The following is an 18,203-nucleotide window of genomic DNA, read 5'->3' on the forward strand; positions in this document are numbered from 1 at the left end:
TCTGGTCTGGGATGCTTCTACGACATCCATGGATTCTAAATGTTATTATTATGATTATTATTATGTTAAAGTCAGAATAAAGGGCAAAGGAATGAATTATGTCAGTGAATGTCCTCAGTGAGATACAAGAAGTAAAAAGTTGTGTATGTGCATGTGTGTGCGTGCGTGTGTGTGTGCATGACTCCAGCTATTATCCACTCCGTCTGCCTCTGCCATGATTTGTTATTCTGTTTCCTAATAGTACCACACAGGGCTCCACAAACTGGGCTTCCTACTAATTGTCTTCCATCATGGTGAGGCCAAGAGTCAGCTTCAGTATATAAACAAGCTGTAATAATGGCTTTGAAAACACTGCAAATTACAAAATGGACTTATCACGGAGATCATATGGGGCACAGCTGAGACAGCAGTGGCGAATGCAGAGACGGAACAAAGTAAACTGAAGGAAAAGGAGGAACAAGAGATGGGGAAACAGTGAGCGCAAGCAAGGAAGTGACAGAGTGTGTAGAAATCTAGCAAAATAATAAGTAACAATTGAAGTTCAGAGGGTCCAAGATCCAGTCTTATTCAACTCTAGCCTCTGTTATAAGAACCGGGTTCATGCTAAAGTTTGGAATTCATTCTCTTTTGGCTTTGCTATGTGGCCTGACAAATCCACTTTGCACTCACAAATCAAATCACACAAGAGCCTACTGTATGTTACTTTTTCACCATCCGACAAAGTAAGCTTTCAGTTTCTTGAAGAAGTGGAAACATGAGTCATAGGTATTAACAAGGTCTTAAAGAGAAATGTCACGTGTGAAAATGAGTCGGAGAGCAGCTTAGCACAACCCAAACCATAATTGTTATGATTTATACACAAATGTGACCCAAAAACATCATTTTGAAACTTTATATTCCGAACACTAGGAATCGAGAATGTGACTGTTTTCTCAGCACTGTTACACAGAAGCTTAGGGTATGGATATTTCCATGTCACATACTCTGGATTGAAGTTGAATTTTAGACACCTAGAATAATTTTAGAGTGTAATAAATATCTGGGAACACCAGAGCACAGCATAAGTCAGCTGGCACCAGAAATGCTAAATTAGTCATCATATTCATCTAACATTTTCATCCCATGATGCAAATGCATCTACTGGTTGGTTAAGGACCTTCTAACTGTCTGTCTCCTGGAATCTCCTCCATGCTCTTGAGACTGTGCTGGGAGACACTGCAGAACTTCTGGGATGTAATGATGTGCCATCCTGGAAGATGGCACATCTTCTACCTATGCAACTTTTGTAGGGTCCAGGTATCCCTCATGATACCAAAACTAGTAAAAAAAAAACCAAAAACATAAAAGATGAGGAGGGAAAAAATCTGAGTGGTGTTTACCTGTAAAACCATTCCTGTTTGGGGGGTTGTCTAATTGCTGCCCCTCTAGTGCAGCTGTTGTTAATTTCATTAACACCATAGCAGCTGATTCTTCTTGACATGTTCTCAGAACTTTAACCATCACACTCACCGTCTTTGGTTTGTACGGTCAGGCCTCACCTCCTTAGAAATTTCTGAGGGTTTCTGAGGCTTTCATTTTGGATAATTCCACATTTTAAAAAAATGAATCAAGAAATGTATTATTGATAGATTTATCTGTTCTGTTCAGCTCATTTTTTGTAGGTGTAGGGTGGGGAAGGGTTGATAAAATCAATCACAATAAATCAGTATTAATAGCTGAACGATTTTCTTGCAGGCTTTATTTCCACGTGACACAAAGTTCAAAGAGCTCGCCGTCCTGCCAGGTTACATAAGGGGGATCAAAGCTACTACTTAAGATTGCATGGGTGTGGACACTGAATAGTATAAATCACAGAGTTATCATTACATGCACCTGCTCTGTTGTAAACATGTCAGGCAAATCACGCCACTAATCCCTGCATTTATCACACTTCAACAGCTCTTGCATGCACTGTTTCAACATTAATGAGAAGTCCACTGATATGTTGTGGCGGTGATGGAGGATGTCAGTGAGTGCCGTTTAAATACTTTTCATTAATTTTCAGTCTTTCTTTTAGCAGTGGGCTTTATTCAGGCATCATCAGACCAAACTGAGATTTTGATCTAAGGAGCGCAAATTTTATGTAAAATGTTACAAATAATCTAATCACAGTAGCAACCCTTTCTTTCAGACAAGTAGATGTTTTTGTCATGTTTGCCTACTAATTGAGTTCCCAAAAGTATGCACATGTAATTATGATTCATTTTCTTTCTTAATCATATTTGCTCACTGGAGGAGGTTTTTGTTTTCTCCCGTTGAGCCATGTCCTGGGACTGAGCTGTGCCACTCTGTTTGAGAAGGGAAATCTTTTAATTCAGGACCACAAACTCAGTATTTACCCAGCAAAGCAACCCATTAGCCCGATGCTAATGCACGCCAGCTTTTTTTTCCTTTCGCTTTTTCTTTCGGACCGGGCAACGAACTTGCAAATGTCATATTTATATGAGTGTGTCCAGGCATTAATGGCACATTAACTCAATTCTGATCCAGAGGTTAAAGCCCACCACCCCTCCTCCTCCTGCCTTTATGGACTTGTTTACTGCCACTTATTGGACTGCTGCTTTCAAAGAGTTTTCCAGTGTCATGGGTGTTCCTGTCCTGGATGAGGTGAAATGGGTTCATGTTTTTTGCTTGTATGAAAAAACCTTTTCCAACAGAGAGAGAAAAAAAAAACAGCGGTGGAAATAATTGAAGAGACAGTATGAGAGAAGGAACAGGCAGAGAGAGGGACGACAAATAACTTACCAGGACAGACGAGAGCAGGAAAAGCTGCTTCCTTCCTCCCCTCCGCCACAATCACCAGGGGCTGCAGCTCAGAGTGCAGTCGCGGTATTTTTAGCTCTAATCTGAGGGGAAATGCCACCTCGGGGACTATAGAGGTCATTGGGGAGCAGCGAGGGAGTAGACTAGTGTTTCCTGACCCATGTGGAGCTGCACTGACAGGGACACCAAGGGCCATGCTGGACACAAGGTCCAGGTCAAAGAGCGCAAGCTTTGAGTGTGTGACCTGGGGTGTGTGTGTGTGTGATGCTGGATGCTGGTAGAGGTGATGGGGATGGGATAGGAAAGTGTAGAGCTGGACAGAGGCTCTACTGCCATATTTTCTACTTAACATTGATGTTACATCAGAGCACAACAGTACAAAGGTAAAAAAAAATAAAAATACGATGAATCAATAAATGTGAAAATATAAGTGCTGTCAAAAACTAAGTACACCCTTGTGGCAGATGTGAGAACCTCTATAAAAGCAGACATTTTGACAGTTTTCTTAATGAAAAGCCAAAATCACAGGACTGGACATCCCAGGAGATTCACCCTAAGGTCAAACTGTGTGATGCTCATAGAAACTGCAAGAAATCCAGGAGCTACATCTCAGACTCTACAGGCCTCACTAAAAGTTCATGGCAGTACAGAATGGTCAGAAAATGACCAAGTTATTTGTACAGACGCGACCAAAGTGGAGCTGTCTGCAGTTGCATGTTCAGCAAAAACAAAGCCACAGCATATCAGCACAAGCATGTCATAGTAACTGTCAAGCACGGTGGTGGAGGGGTGATGATTTGGGCTTCTTTTGCAGCCACATGACCTCTGCACCTTGTTGTCATTGAGTCAACTATGAACTCTTTGTACCAAAATATTTTAGACAAATGGGAATGTTTCCAAACACAGCAGCAAATCTAGTACAGAATGGCAGAAAACGAAAAGAATCATGTGATTTCAACTGTCCGGTTAAATTCCAGACCTCAACCGTACTGGAGTAATGGTGCTGGGAGAGCTGTGAGTAAATCAGAGCCCACACATCTCAGTGAACGTAAGCAGCATTGTAAATGAGAATGGGCAAAAATTTGTTCACAGTGATCTGAGACTGATTGTCGTACAGAAAAAGATTACTTCAAGTTACTATGTTAAAGCTACACTTAGCTCTACAAGCTAAAAGTAATAAGAACCCATACGGTAAAAAAATATATTTTAAAATACATTTTGAAATATATTTAAAAATATACAAAAAATGGCCAAAAAATATATGTGCTAAAATACATTTTAAAATATATTTATATATTTAAAATGTATTTTAGCACATATATTTTTTGGCCATTTTTTGTATATTTTGAAATGTATTTCAAAATGTATTTTAAAATACATTTTGAAATATGTTTATGTATTTTGAAATGTTTTTTAGCACATATATTTTTTGGCCATTTTTTGTATATTTTGAAATATATTAATAAAATATATTTCAAAATACAATTTAAATTTATTTAAAATCATTCAAAAAAATATAAATTTAACCCTTCATATATTTCTAAGAAAACACATTCACATGTAACATCTGAAAGAAATCTTTATTTGATGTTTAAAACATACATATAGCATATCAATCAAGCAAGGAATATTCATTTTATAAGTTTATTCTCATTACATACTTAAACATTCTAAAAGAAACACACACACATATACATATATGTGTGTGTGTGTGTGTGTGTGTGTGTGTATATATATATATATATATATATATATATATATATATATATATATATATATATATATATATATATATATATATATATACACACACACACACACACACACATATGTGTGTGTATGTGTATATGTGTGTGTGATTGTATGAACATAAGTCAGCATACTTAAAATGTAATTTCTTTTCCTTTTCCAGCAGTCTCAGTTCCCCCAGCTTTCACGGCAATCCTCAAAGCCCTTCTGAACACGCTGGGAAACCCCTTCCTTACCGCCACTGTAACAAACAAAAGTCACAGTTCTATTACTTTTATCAGAGTTAAAATAAAAATGTGATTTATGTTAGCTGGCTTCATTTAGCAAACAGATATTTCTGTTTATATAGATACAGATATTAATACAGATATATTTTACGCATAATTTTACCTCTTTTTTTTCCTAGATGGGAAGTCTATCCAGTTCACATTACAGTAATGCTAACACCCCTTTTGGTCGTCTCTCCTTACCTTCCAGCATTCATAAATCTGTTGACCTTCTTTGTCTGAGACCAACCACTACAATGCATCATCACCTATTTGTATTGGTAACTTACTTTACAACCTATTTTAATGGTTGCAAAGTAAGTTACTTGTGCTGTATGCAATTTTAGATACACAGAAAGTCTTCACTTACTATATATGGCTGTCATAGTGTCCTTATCAAGGGCAGTTCTTCACTCTGCGCCGATGTCCGTTTTGCTCTGTCCTCCTATAAAAAGCATGAACATTTGAGTGTTTGACTAGTTTTAGATTTCCAAAAATTTGATATTTGTACAACTAAACATTTGAACTACAATATATGCTATTGAGCGATACTTTTATGGGTAATTTTTGGTAAAGAAACTGGTGACAGAGTTGTAGGCTTTTTAAAGTACTATTAGCTAACCATTTGAACTGACTTTCAAAGCTGATTACCTTTTAAATTGCTGTGGATCAAAACCTCCAGTGGGAAGGCGGCCATTAGAAGAACACGCACCATTGAACCTGAAAATAACAAAAACAAACAAAAAACAGAACAATATATAAGAGTCCGGTAGGGTAATAAATCTCTTCTGAAGCAATATAGTTCATTTTGGGTGAAAAACAAAACATTCCTCTAAAATATATATACTGACATCAGCAATCAACATCATGATTGTAATTATTTCCTTTTTAGTACATCTACTGCTGTTTGCATGTGTCAAGCACTACGACTGTATCTATGCATATAAATTCACCATATATATCCAGCAAAAATGTTTTGTTATAGTCAAAAGGAAAACAAACAAAGGCATTCAATCAGAGGTGAGAAATTAATTGGGAATATGAATTATAGGTGAACTATTCTTTACCTACTAGCAATCAAGCTTCTTTAACCAAGAAGCTTGAAATATTTGAATGTAAAATAAAATAAATAAATAAATAATAATAAAAATAACATGATGTAATTAAAATGCACAACTTACATTAAGGAAATCTGCATTTGTATCCACAGGCTAAAAGTAAAACAGTAAATGTGTTAGTGATAGTACAGGTATTTGTAAAAAAAAAAAATAAAAAAAAAGAGGCAGTAACTGTGACGCTTCTAGTGGGATGCTAAATGCAGAGATTTATATTTACAGTATAATACTGCATGTACGGGTAACTGTGTTGTGAACTGTAACTGAATATTAGAGAATCTCAGAGAAATTAAATGTATTTATTTTTTGAATTTATCAATCATAAAACCGTCTGTTTTGAAGGCCTGTTACGATAGCGACTTTTTGTTGGTCGGTATATTGCCCCATAAACAATTGCGACAAGTTATGTCATTGTCATTTTAAGACCATTTTATGTCTTTGAATGTATAATCATAATATAACACCATAATAATGCAAGATCTACACACTTTCAATTGACAAACCAACATCTAATTCTTAAAGTATTTAGATCATTGAAATTAGGAATCAAAATATTAGATACCTTAAAAACTTGAATAAATAGTAAATTTTCTAACAAATAGAAAACAATGTTATTTAATGTTATTGTTTTGTTATCATTATATTTTATTTTTGTAAATATAATGGCGGATAAATTACATCATCAACAATTATTGAGGTCATGTACATGTATTGTGTGTTAAGTCGATATATCGATTATTGTGATAGGCCTACTGTTTTGGTATCATAACGAGCTTGTCAAACATGCATGACCACTAAACAATGTCTAAGCAGTAGTATTGGTCTGAATGACAACAAACATAACTAGTGTTTTGGAAAATCTGTTAGAAAACAGTTATTTCAATAATTATGATTAGCATGTGACACAGACACCGCATAAAAAACTACAACAACAAATACTTACTTTAGGAGGATGGGGGAGGGCAGCATGAGGTTGAGACGTTGACATCTGTAAAAAACAAATTCATGTATTACAAACAAGTCACTTAAAAATACATTAATGTGGCAGACTGTTCCCTGTTCAGATGCAGTGTATAAGTACAATCAGGGCTGTCACAACAATGGGGTGGGGCCAAGTGGCTGCAACCCTAGGTACAATGTGCAGGTATATATAATTACATATAATATATGTGAATAAAGCAAGAATCTGTTTAGGTTAGTCACTGTGCTGACTGATGCTTGCTAGGTTTATATGATTGCAAACTGCACAAAAACAACAACAGCAACAACATTAATGACAATGACAAACAAAATTACTTACATTTATGTAAATCTCACATTAGGAAGATCTGCATTCGATTTCATGGGCTGAAATAAATAGGCAGAAACATTACTGCTAAAAAAATAAAAAACAAAAACTCTAAAAAGCCTAAAAATGACTTAAAAAGCAAGGAAATGTGGAACATTGTAATTAGCGAACATTAATAAAGCATAACTGTTCTTTGTTTCTAACCTTGGTAAGTACTCTGTAGCCAGAAGGAGAGGTAGGATTTCTGTGAAAGCCAAATTAAATGTGAATAGGCTTTGATAGTTATTGAGAAGGCAGAATAATAAGAAAAGGCAAAAGTACGTCACAATATAATTAATTAAGTTACATATTTTGATTACCAAATTATGGAAGCGTGGAGCTGCCACCCAGGCAAAAGAAAAATAGAGCTGTATCACGTTATGACGTGAAATGTTTATTGTTCTAACATTATGCTTTTCATGTTTGTATAATATAATATCACGTTATTATAATATACATAATTGTCACGTTCGCACAATATTGTACGGACGTGATAATTATGTACATTTTTCGTACAATGTTGTTCAAACATGTTGTTCAAACATGATAGTATATTGTTAGAACGATAAACTTTTCACGTTATAACGTGATATACTTATATTTCTCTTTTGCCTGGGTGGCAGCTCTACGCTTCCGTTCCAAATACACGAGAATAAAGTAATATTATATGGGAAAAGGCACCTGCTAGCTTGATGATGGAGGCTTCTTAGACTGGCCACCCGCCTTGGCTTCTTGTCGCCACTCCACGAAATAAAGGTCCGTTTCCTCCATGCCGGCTAATTATTCATCCTCATTAAAATCTCGTATATGTTCAGTTGGCAGAATTGAGAATTTTACATCTTCCAACCACTTAATTAACGCGAACATAATCGGCTTGTTTCTTCCCGTCTCCTGTATCCGGCCGTTCCTCTCGCTGTCAGATTTCGCGCCTCAGAGACGTCGTTATTTTTCAAAAAAAAAAAAAAGAAGAAAGAAAGAAAGAAAGAAACAGCAACAACTACTAAAGAGAGTTTTTGCACGTTCATTGCACATTTGTGGGAATGTTTAAATATTTAATTTTTATTAATTACTTTTCATTATATCTTTATTTTTTAAACCACCGTGGCAATGCGCATGCGCATACACTCCTGCACGCAAAGGGCTTTGGAGTTGACGTAATGTCGCAATGCATTGTGGGAGCGCAGCACCATCTTGGCAGGTCACGAATCAAAACAAGATTGCTACGAACCATTCTGAAACGTAGCTCAAAAGAAAATGACGGTATAGAGACAGATTCTGTCCAGATGCAAAGAGACGGTACTTGATTGTTGAAATGTGGACCCGTATGAAATATAGCCGTGGAGTAGAAACCCTGAAGACCAAACCGCTATTGACTTAGCATGATCTACTTTCATACCTTGTCTGTGGAGTCAGAGCATACACGGCGCACCAATTTCGCAATTATAAATCTCTGGAGGCGCACATCCAATTCACCAAGGACTGGGTACAAGATTTGGCTATTTTTAAGCCTCCACGTTGTGAGTACGCCGTCATTCAAGCAAAGGTAAGTCAGCTTGAGTACTGCGAGTAAAATGCGTTTGATTCCCCCCAGCATTCAAATTAGTGCTAGCAAAAATTCATTCGTGAGGGGGAAATTACAGTGAGAACATGTAGAGGCTCTGTTAGAGGGATAACATAGTGAGTTCAGTGCATTGATGTGACATTGTCCTGAAGGATTTAGTTATTCTTTATGGTTAAAGAAATTGCCCTAATTAATTCATATTTATTATAAATAATCCTAATTACACATCTTGCTTCCTTGTTTGTGTCCTGTGTCACTAAAAATACATTCTGTTTTAGTTTTATACATTGATTAATGACCTGCAGAATCTGCTTGTCATATTAGGTGTCCATAGTTGTCACTTAAAGTCGAACTTTATGTTTTCTCCCTCTTGAAAGTGATTACATCCTTGCATTACATACTTTAGGTTCATTTTTTGCTGATAGGTTTCTAAAAAGAAACATGCAGATTTAGAATATAACATGCAGCGTTCTATAGATGGATACATAAAAACACTTTATTTGTTACATTTATGATAAATGGATTTGAAAGTAAATAAAACACATTTGTGTCGGACTTGGCTTATTAAAGTTCTTGTCTTTAAATGAACTTTGTCTGTGTGTGTTTTAGGTCCTGCACTCTTAAAGACTGAATTGCAGCATTGCAGCCACAGGTCATTGTGAGCATCACAGGGAAGGTTGAAGCCGCCCACTGCAGCTGTATGGCTAGAGTCGTGGAGACTTGCAGCCATGTCACTGCTCTTCTGTTTAATGTAGAAGCAACAGTGAGGATCTGTGGCACAAGGACTGTTACAGATGAACCTGCATACTGGGTTTTGCTGGGTAATATGACCAAGATACAGCCAGAGGTTGGCCATAAGATAGACTTCTCCTCTTCAGCTGCCCAAAAAAAAGGTTCTTGATCAAAACATAAACAGACCATTCGTTGTGACAGGTAAAAGAAGCCATCCTCAAAAAAGAAAAGTTCCACCTGCTACTGTGGAGGAGTTGGATCAACTGATGGGACAATATTTTTCCAAGCATAGTTCTGTTCTGAATAACCCATAATGTTTTAATTTAGGGGCCATGTAAATACTTTGCATTTACTGAATATGTACTTACTAAATACCACTGTTCAAAAGTTGAATAAAGAAAAAGAAATGTTTGCCTATTTTTAATTAAAAGCACTTTGTCGAACATCACATCAGTTACAATGTAGAAAAAATGTTATGTATAGTTTACAAATGACAAAATGTTCACATAAAATCATGACAGCATTTGTATAATATCACCCACTACTAGCATTCTGTAATTTACTGTCTCTTTTGAAAACTTATCACTACATAAACAGCACAAGACTTAAAAGTATTTAACAAGAGCATTTTTCCCTGGTTTTACTACCACACTGGGGCACATGTTCACCAAAACGCAGCAAACCTTTGCCATCTTATCCAGGAAGGTCACCTTTTTACCCTCACATGGAAGAAGTAATCTGATTGGCATGGTGGTATGTAGCATGTAGTTTGAAGCAGGGATTTCGTAGTGCCCCATGTGTAGTGTTGGAACCCAGTCAGGATTTGTTTCATTCATTTCATAGGCTGGTTTGTTGCAATAATGCCAAATAATTAGCAACTCTATAAATAGAAGGTAGTTCTGCATGTTTGTTCTAAGTTTGTGCTATTGAAAATAAAATTAACAGGCTATAAATAATAATATGAACTTATTTAGAACTTACCTGAATGAAAATACTGGAGCACACCAACAGATATCTGTGGCTGGTAGAGAACTGAATATCAGCTCGTCTCGCAGCTGCTATCCAGGCTAGACGCCTTCTTTTGGTAACATCCAACACATAAGCTCCCTCATGATGTTTCCAGGTGAGGAAACAATGAAAAGAGAGCCTGTTTTCAAGCTTATTCCTTTGTCGGTAGTGCAATCTAACATTACAACCGACCACACAGCAAGCATTTGTTTGGCCTGCTAATATGGCGCCTTGACCAAAAATCCTGGCTACGCCCCATCCCGTAAGATCACGCTCCAGAGCCCTATTAACGTACGGATCTAGAAAGAAGACGCTGCATTTTTAACTCTGAGGGAGATGGAGAATGAGCCTATTTCCAAAACAGTGGAGTGTGTTCCTTTAAGTACTAAATTGTATATATTGTCAAAAACTAAAGTGTACATAGCAGTTGTTGTATCTTGTTTACTGTATCACTGACAGATAATTTCAAAGTCAATGAACGCTACATTATAGTGAGATATTGTGTAATGTGAAATACTGTAAGCAAATGAATAAACAACCTAATTCGTGATAGACCTTTGACTCTGTTTTGTTTGAATCCAACTGTTTTTTGCAGATGTGCATAAAACATGTTACTTTTAGTATTGTTATCATTATCATCATTATTGCACTAAATATATTTTAAATAAAGGATACTTTGATATACATTCTACTGTAAGGTTGGAAATGTATTTTCTTCACCCTAAAATATGTTTTGAAATGTATTTTGGTTTGAAAGAAATATATTTTCAATTTCAAAAATATATTTTTTTGGAGCATCACAAATACAAAATATATTTACCATATATTTGAAATATATTTTGGCCAGGAAAAATGTATTTTTTTACCGTATGGGAAGAAATGGATGCTGAAAATGAAACGGAAAACAAATGATTGTACTCATAAATATGTGTTGATTACTATATAATTACATCTTTCCACACATTTTCATTCTCATAAACTTAGAATTCCTCCATTAAAAATACATAGAAGTTGGTGCAAGTGTGTGAAAACCGCAATGTTTAATATACTGGCCTGAGATGTACGATGCTATTCCATCTAATTAGACCAGCCACAAATACAGGTGGTGAAAAACAGAAGTCGTAGGCATTCACATGCCACAAAGGCACACTTTCAACTTCAGACTCAAGATATGCATTACTTTTTGGGTGAATGCCAAAGGCATTCAGCCTATCCGATTGTTCAGTCTGACGTCACTAGCCGTGTCTGGACCTAAACTCCGCTGCAGGTCCATATATCAAACGATCACTATGGCATTACTGAGAGTTGAAAAACTGTCTAAAGTCTTTCATCTTTAATAAAATGATCAGCGTTCTGCTCTACCAGGTGTAACAATTGAGTTTAACATCCAGGCATCCATGAAAACGGAATTTATGACATTTAACGGAGTTAGAAGTTAGCAGGGAGTTAGCTCGCTAGCTTCTATCTAAATACAATATAGCATGTCCTGACTGCGGGGTTTTGGAAACAAATTAAAACGTACAGCTCTGTTATCACTTCCAGCATAAATGAAGACAGAAAACTAAACAGCAGTGGCGTTTGTAGGGTTACTGAAGTTTGGCTAGCTGGTATTTAATGATGTGCTACGTGACCGCTAGCGACACAGCTATGTTAGCATAATATAAACAAGCTAACTTTTTTTCCCACTCGATAAAAGTTAACGTGAGTGTTCTCGGTGGTCAGGAACAAATGTAATCGCATGGCAGGGTGCTGTAAAAGGACCAAACTTCAGCCAGGAGAACAACTGAGATAATCCATCCACAATACGAGGTTAGTCATTCATATACTGCTGCATGGGATGGGCTGTAGCTACATCCTAAGGTTTTAAAAACTGAGCTTAAATAAATGATTAGCGGTAATAAAAGCCGAGGGAGGTCAACAGTGATCACTGACTGTTTTAGGAGCTTTTTGAGATCAAATAGAAGAAAATACATAACATTAAACATGTTAACAACACAAAAGCCATATTAAACGCAGGCTACTTTAGTAGGATTTGTCGCGTCATCACTGAACGACCGGTTTGAGTTCCTGTTTCTTTATTCTTTGCTACTTAACTACTCTAACTACCGTTTTTTCTCTCAATATATCTCTCTCTGGGATGAGTACCGGTTTGCCTCACTGAGATGAGCAGGCGCCCTGAGAGCAGGTGGCACAGGTTTGAATCCTACCCATGGCTGTTGGCGCATGTCTTCCCCGCTTTCTTGACACTCTTCAGTGTACCCTTTCAAATAAAGCCATCTTCAGCAGACAGTTCAGCTTCTTCACCTATTTTCAGCAGACAGTTCAGCTTCTTCAGCTGTTTTCGGCACATGATTTCCGCATTCACCTGGCATTTTCACATGATAACTTTTTCTAGTTATCATTTGCCATTGTGGTCATTTAAGAATCAGTAGCTGTTCTTGATCGGGGGTCACTCCTGTTGATTCCTACACTCGTGTGGTCACTCTCTGCATGTAACGGCTACCTTTGATTTCACTGCTGTAGGACTGACCTTGATTAATACAAGATTTCCATCTCTGACATCTTTATTTTTTCCAAGGCATCCACATGCATGCAATTATACTGTATCTATGAACACACAAGCCCACAGCTCATCAGTCTGTTACAATACAAACTGTCAGACGGGTAGATGATCTTTAATCCAGATACTGAAAATTAGAGGCAAACTCCCTGCCTGGCTCCCTCGCTTGGTCTCATTCCTTTTTCTTCCCTCTCTCCAAATGCAGAATCCCTCTCACAGATCCTCTGGTTAGAAAAATGTTTAGCGGTCGAGCCTTGCTTCCTGTAATTACTGCATTATTCCCATCCCATCTGGTGGAGAGAGACAGTAGGGCAGAGGGCGCCTGGGTTTTACTCGGTCCAACGGGGAGCTGAGCGCAGAATCCCAAACATGCATAGTGTGCATTCTGAGACACACATGCAGCCCTTATTCAGAGCCACAGCTGCAGCAAATGTCACTGCAGTTTGCTTGTTTAATGTGGGGTTCAAATGATTAAGATAGATTGATGCGAGGCCCGGCTGCAAAATGAATTTGCTACGTCTGATCTCTAAAGGATAACCATCCCACATACACACGCGTGCGTGCACACACATCCACAGTAGTCATGTCTGTGAAAATTTTAATGGAGCGGTCAATCAGAGAGAGCAAGGCAGCCTCTCTATTGAGTTAGGGCAGACATTAGCACCAGGCCTGTCTCTCGCCTTAGACTCCGTCTCCTCTCCGCGACGTTCTATCAGTAGTACAGTGCACAGCAGCCCCGTGCTGTGGCCTCCGCAGCCCAGTAGCAGCCACTGATCATAACCTAATTGGATTGATGTAACTTGTTTTCCAGCCCATTCAATCTAATTTGCCTGGAGCCAGCCGCAGAGAAATAATTGTCAATATGATCTACTCTTTTTGCCCCGTCTCGCTCTTTTTCTGCTGATTTCTCAGAGAGGAAGTGGTAGGTAGTAGGATGAGCGGCCGAAATCTGCAGGAACGCACTGCACTCAGCAGAAAGAGAAGGTGCACAGGGTGTTGGAGTTGTGCAGTAGCAGCGGAGACTGAATGGAGTAATGTGTAGTATCAGTTTTATCAGTATCTGTTACACCTAGAGTCATGCACAGGTACACTGAAATATTTTGAGACGAATGACTCCTCAGATATTTGAGAAATACTTTAAACTCTGAATTACATCCCTTCATGCACATTAATGTAGCTTTTATACGAGAGAAGCACCACAACTGCTGCTGACCTCACAGTACGTTACTAAATTAGGAGTTGATAGGTTAAAGAGACATTAAGTGAGAGCAACTCTGCATCAGTGTAAACACAGACAAACCAAACCAGGAGGATTATATGACAGAGTCATTAAATGACAGCTGAGTGCTGTTTTTTATCCAAGCTCAAAAGTACCAAACACAGTCATGTTTAAACAGACATTTCATGCTCCTGTGTAAATATAAGACAATTAAGAGCACTACTACTACTTTATACATTGTAGATACATACTGAAGACATCATATATTATGAAGCAAGATATATGCAATTATGTAAAATGGTAAATGGCCTGTATTTGTATAGCGCTTTACACTACATTCAGTCATCCACCCATTCACACACACATTTACACACTGGTGATGGCAAGCTACATTGTAGCCACAGCTGCCCTGGGGCGCACTGATGTAGCAAAGAAAAAATGAATAAATAACTCAAAATATGTCTTATATTTTTTATTCCTCAAAGTAGCCACCCTTTGCTTTGTTGACAGTGCTGCAAACCCTCGATCTTCTCTCAATGAGCTTCATGATGTAGTCACCTGAAAGGGTTTTCACTTCACAGATGTGGCTTGTCATAGTTCATTTGCGGAGTTTCTTGCCTTCTTAATGGGGTTGGGACCATTAGTTGTGTTGTGCAGAAGTCAGGTTGGTACACAACTGACAGCCCATCATTACTTTAAGAACTGAAGGTCAGTCATTCTGGAAAATTGCTAAAACTTTGAATGTGTCCCCAAGTGTATTTGCAAAAACCATCAAGCGCTATGACAAAACTGGCTCATATGAGGACCACCCTAGGAAAGGACCAAGAGTCACCTCTGCCCCTTAAGGTTAAGGCCATCTGAGTCACCAGCCTCAGAGATCACAAGTTGGCAACATCTCAGATAAGAGCCCAGATAAATGCCACACAGAGTTCTAGTAGCAGACACTTCTCTACATCAACTGTTCAGAGGAGACTACGAGAATCAGGCCTTTAGAGTCAAATAGCCGCTAAGAAACCACAACTAAGGAAAAGCAACAAGCAGAAGCAATTTGTTTGGGCCAAGAAACACAAGCAATGGACATTAGACCAGTGGAAATCTGTGCTTTGGTCTAATGAGGCTAAATTTGAGATCTTTGGTTTCACCCAATCGTGTCTTTGTATGATGCAAAATGGGGACAGGGAGGATTTATTTGGTTAAATTACCTGCTCAACATGTCTTGAAGTTCTCCAGAGGCCTGGTAATGAACTAATCGTTTGATTTAGGTGTGTTGACCCAGAGTGAGATCTAAAACCTGCATCGCAGCCTGGAGTTGGACACCCCTGGCTTAAGAGATAAGGTGGGAACTGTATTTTGCCCATGTGTGGGTTACAGTCAGATTAGTAGGAAATAATTCTCCCTAAAGGGGATCTAGTCCAATGCATGTAATGTGATTTAATCTATTGTAATATGGGGGTGGAGGGGAATTAGAAAAAAATTGGGAAAATTGGAAAACACAAAAAGCTCTCTGGTATCTGTTTCCCCCAGTGACTGTTTCACTGTTCACACATTTGTTTGCATTGTCTTGGTTTATCTTTAACTTTCAAAAAAGGGTTTGTCTTCAGCCTCGGTGTGTTACTAAACATTTTGGTAGAGAGGAATGCACAAAGGCTACTGTATATCATATATATGTATACATGGGTGTGCATACTGTACAGTGTATTATTATATCTCCCTAAAATCAGCCTCTACTTTTGCCTCTGCAAGAAAATGAGAGATTTAAAGGGACTGAGAGACTGTTTTGATATAAAAGAGCCAAGAAAGCCATCCAGTAGATAAACAATCCAAAACATCCTTAGAGTTTGTCCTCAGTCCAAATCGTTTCTTCATCCAAATCCACAGTCAAAGAAGTCTTAACATAATCACAGAGTGCTCATATAAATTAGTAAGCACTCACCCAAACTGTTAAACTCTAGTTGACATCTGCGAGCGTCATTAAATGCTCTGCATATAGACAGAGGAGCTCTTCTCCTTTTATGTGTGTTTACACAGGGTGTTAGCATGTGTACGTCTCTGTAAACAGACGTGTCTGCTTCAGTGTAAGTTCAGCCAGGTCAAGGGGTTACAGTAAAACTCACTCGTTAACTGTCAAAGATTTTCTTTTTTTTTTTAAATTTCTTCCAGAGGTGTAAAATGGCAGCTGGTGGAGGTGGACAAAAGAAAGTGATCTGTGAGCACTCGAGTAACGAAGTATCACTCGCTACGGCTTTTGTGCAGACTCTCACAATGGCCTCTGTGATATGGATCCCTCTCAGACGAGCAAAGTGGCCACCTATTATGAGAGGCGAGCACGCAGGACCCGAGACGAGCCTCTCTCCTCACTGCAGCTACAGTAATTATGATGATAATGCTTTTTTTTTTTTTCCAGGATTTCAGCAAGGCTTCTCACTTTACTCAAAGGGTTTGGGATTGGGCTGGATTTAGGTCGACACGCTGGGAGGTGTTGAGATTTTAGACAAGTTTCAAAAATAAAAGCAAAAAAAATGTTTGCTTTATACTGATTTTTTTATCGCATGATGCTTTTTCATTAAACTGAATTTTGTACAGTGGTGATGATGAGTTTGCATGTGGTAATGTACTCTAATTGATTTATAAATAATAATATTTGAGCTTTTAAATGGAGCAAAGCCTACAAGGTAGTTTAAACAGAGAAATCAAGCTCTTCCTCATATTGTATATACAACACACCCTCTTGATTTTGAAATGTTATTCAGACTTAGTTTGGGGCATTTGAGCCTTTATTGTTGAATCATCTGGAAAGATAGAAGAAAAGCCCTGGAAGAGTTCAGTTGCCACTGGCCACTTGAGTTGCCTCGTGGTGTATGGATCACCTACTCAACCTGATGACCTATGCTAGCACCTGAACTTTTATCTTTATTAAAGCTACTAAACTACCCATTAGTCTTGATATGATTGTTGGGTTTTGTCTGTTTTCTTGAGGCAACTGTTGATGTGATTTGGTACTGTATTAATAAATAAATCAATAAATCCATCAGCATCATCAGTATTAGGCTATAAACAAACTACACCACAGTCACCACCACTAAGCTGCTGCTTTAATCACTGATTGTCCTCACCAACATCTCGATCCAGTCTCATTTAAACACATGGCTTATGGCCATACCACCCTGAGCAAGCCCAACCTCGTCTGATCTCGGAAGCTAACCAGGGCTGGGCTTGGTTAGTACTTGAAGGGGAGACTGCCTGGGAATACCAGGTGCTGTAAGCCTTGGGGTGGCTGTAGCTCAGGTGGCAGAGCGGATCAGCCACTAACCAGAAGGTCGGTGGTTTGATCCCAGGCTGCTCCAGTCTGCATGCCAAATATCATTGGGTAAGATACTAACCCCATGCTGCTCTCCGATGCATCCATCGGAGTGTGAATGTGTATGAATGTTAGATACTTAGCACTTAAGCTTAGAAGTGCTTGTGTGATTGGGTGAATGAATTAGCTGTATAAAGCGCTTTAAGTGCTCGGACAGAGTAGAAAAGCGAAGAACCAGTCCATTTACATGTTAGCAAAGTAACACACATAGTGTCATCGCATGGCAAATTATGTGAGATTTGCTGACATATTAGGGAGGTGGAGGTGTAAAATGATAAACAATTAAGTGTATTTAAACTCATTCTTTTAACAGTTATAGTCAACATTTTAATGGTTTAATACCTCTATATGCTCAGTGATAGAGTTTCTGGAGATTTAATCAATGGAAGACAAACATTGTGAAAGAATTATTATTCTTTAAGTCAATAAATCCTCTTTTTCCAGTTTTACAAACTGGAAAAAAAAAGATTTTGCCATCTGCTCCCTGCCTGATCATGCTGGTTTTT

The 18,203-nt window shown here is 38.1% G+C and overlaps 2 long non-coding RNA genes and 1 pseudogene across 2 annotated transcripts; 1 reads left to right on the plus strand and 2 right to left on the minus strand.

Moving 5' to 3' along the window:
• Positions 1-4,921: 4,921 nt before the first annotated feature.
• Positions 4,922-6,910, minus strand: LOC146661626 (uncharacterized). Its single transcript, XR_014913240.1, has 4 exons — positions 6,876-6,910; positions 5,999-6,028; positions 5,469-5,537; positions 4,922-5,262 (listed from the first exon to the last, which is right to left on the minus strand). It is a non-coding gene; the product is annotated as an uncharacterized LOC146661626 (long non-coding RNA).
• A 283-nt stretch (positions 6,911-7,193) lies between these two features.
• LOC146661627 (uncharacterized) lies at positions 7,194-8,211 on the minus strand. The gene is made up of 3 exons (XR_014913239.1): positions 7,941-8,211; positions 7,425-7,464; positions 7,194-7,279 (listed from the first exon to the last, which is right to left on the minus strand). It is a non-coding gene; the product is annotated as an uncharacterized LOC146661627 (long non-coding RNA).
• A 9,274-nt stretch (positions 8,212-17,485) lies between these two features.
• Positions 17,486-17,604, plus strand: LOC146661628 (5S ribosomal RNA; annotated as a pseudogene).
• The last annotated feature ends 599 nt before the right edge of the window (positions 17,605-18,203 follow it).

This window comes from Rhamphochromis longiceps, linkage group LG9 (genome assembly GCF_057381845.1).
Source record: "Rhamphochromis longiceps isolate RC_006_pf linkage group LG9, R_longiceps_female_GT1.1, whole genome shotgun sequence".
Taxonomy (NCBI): domain Eukaryota; kingdom Metazoa; phylum Chordata; class Actinopteri; order Cichliformes; family Cichlidae; genus Rhamphochromis; species Rhamphochromis longiceps.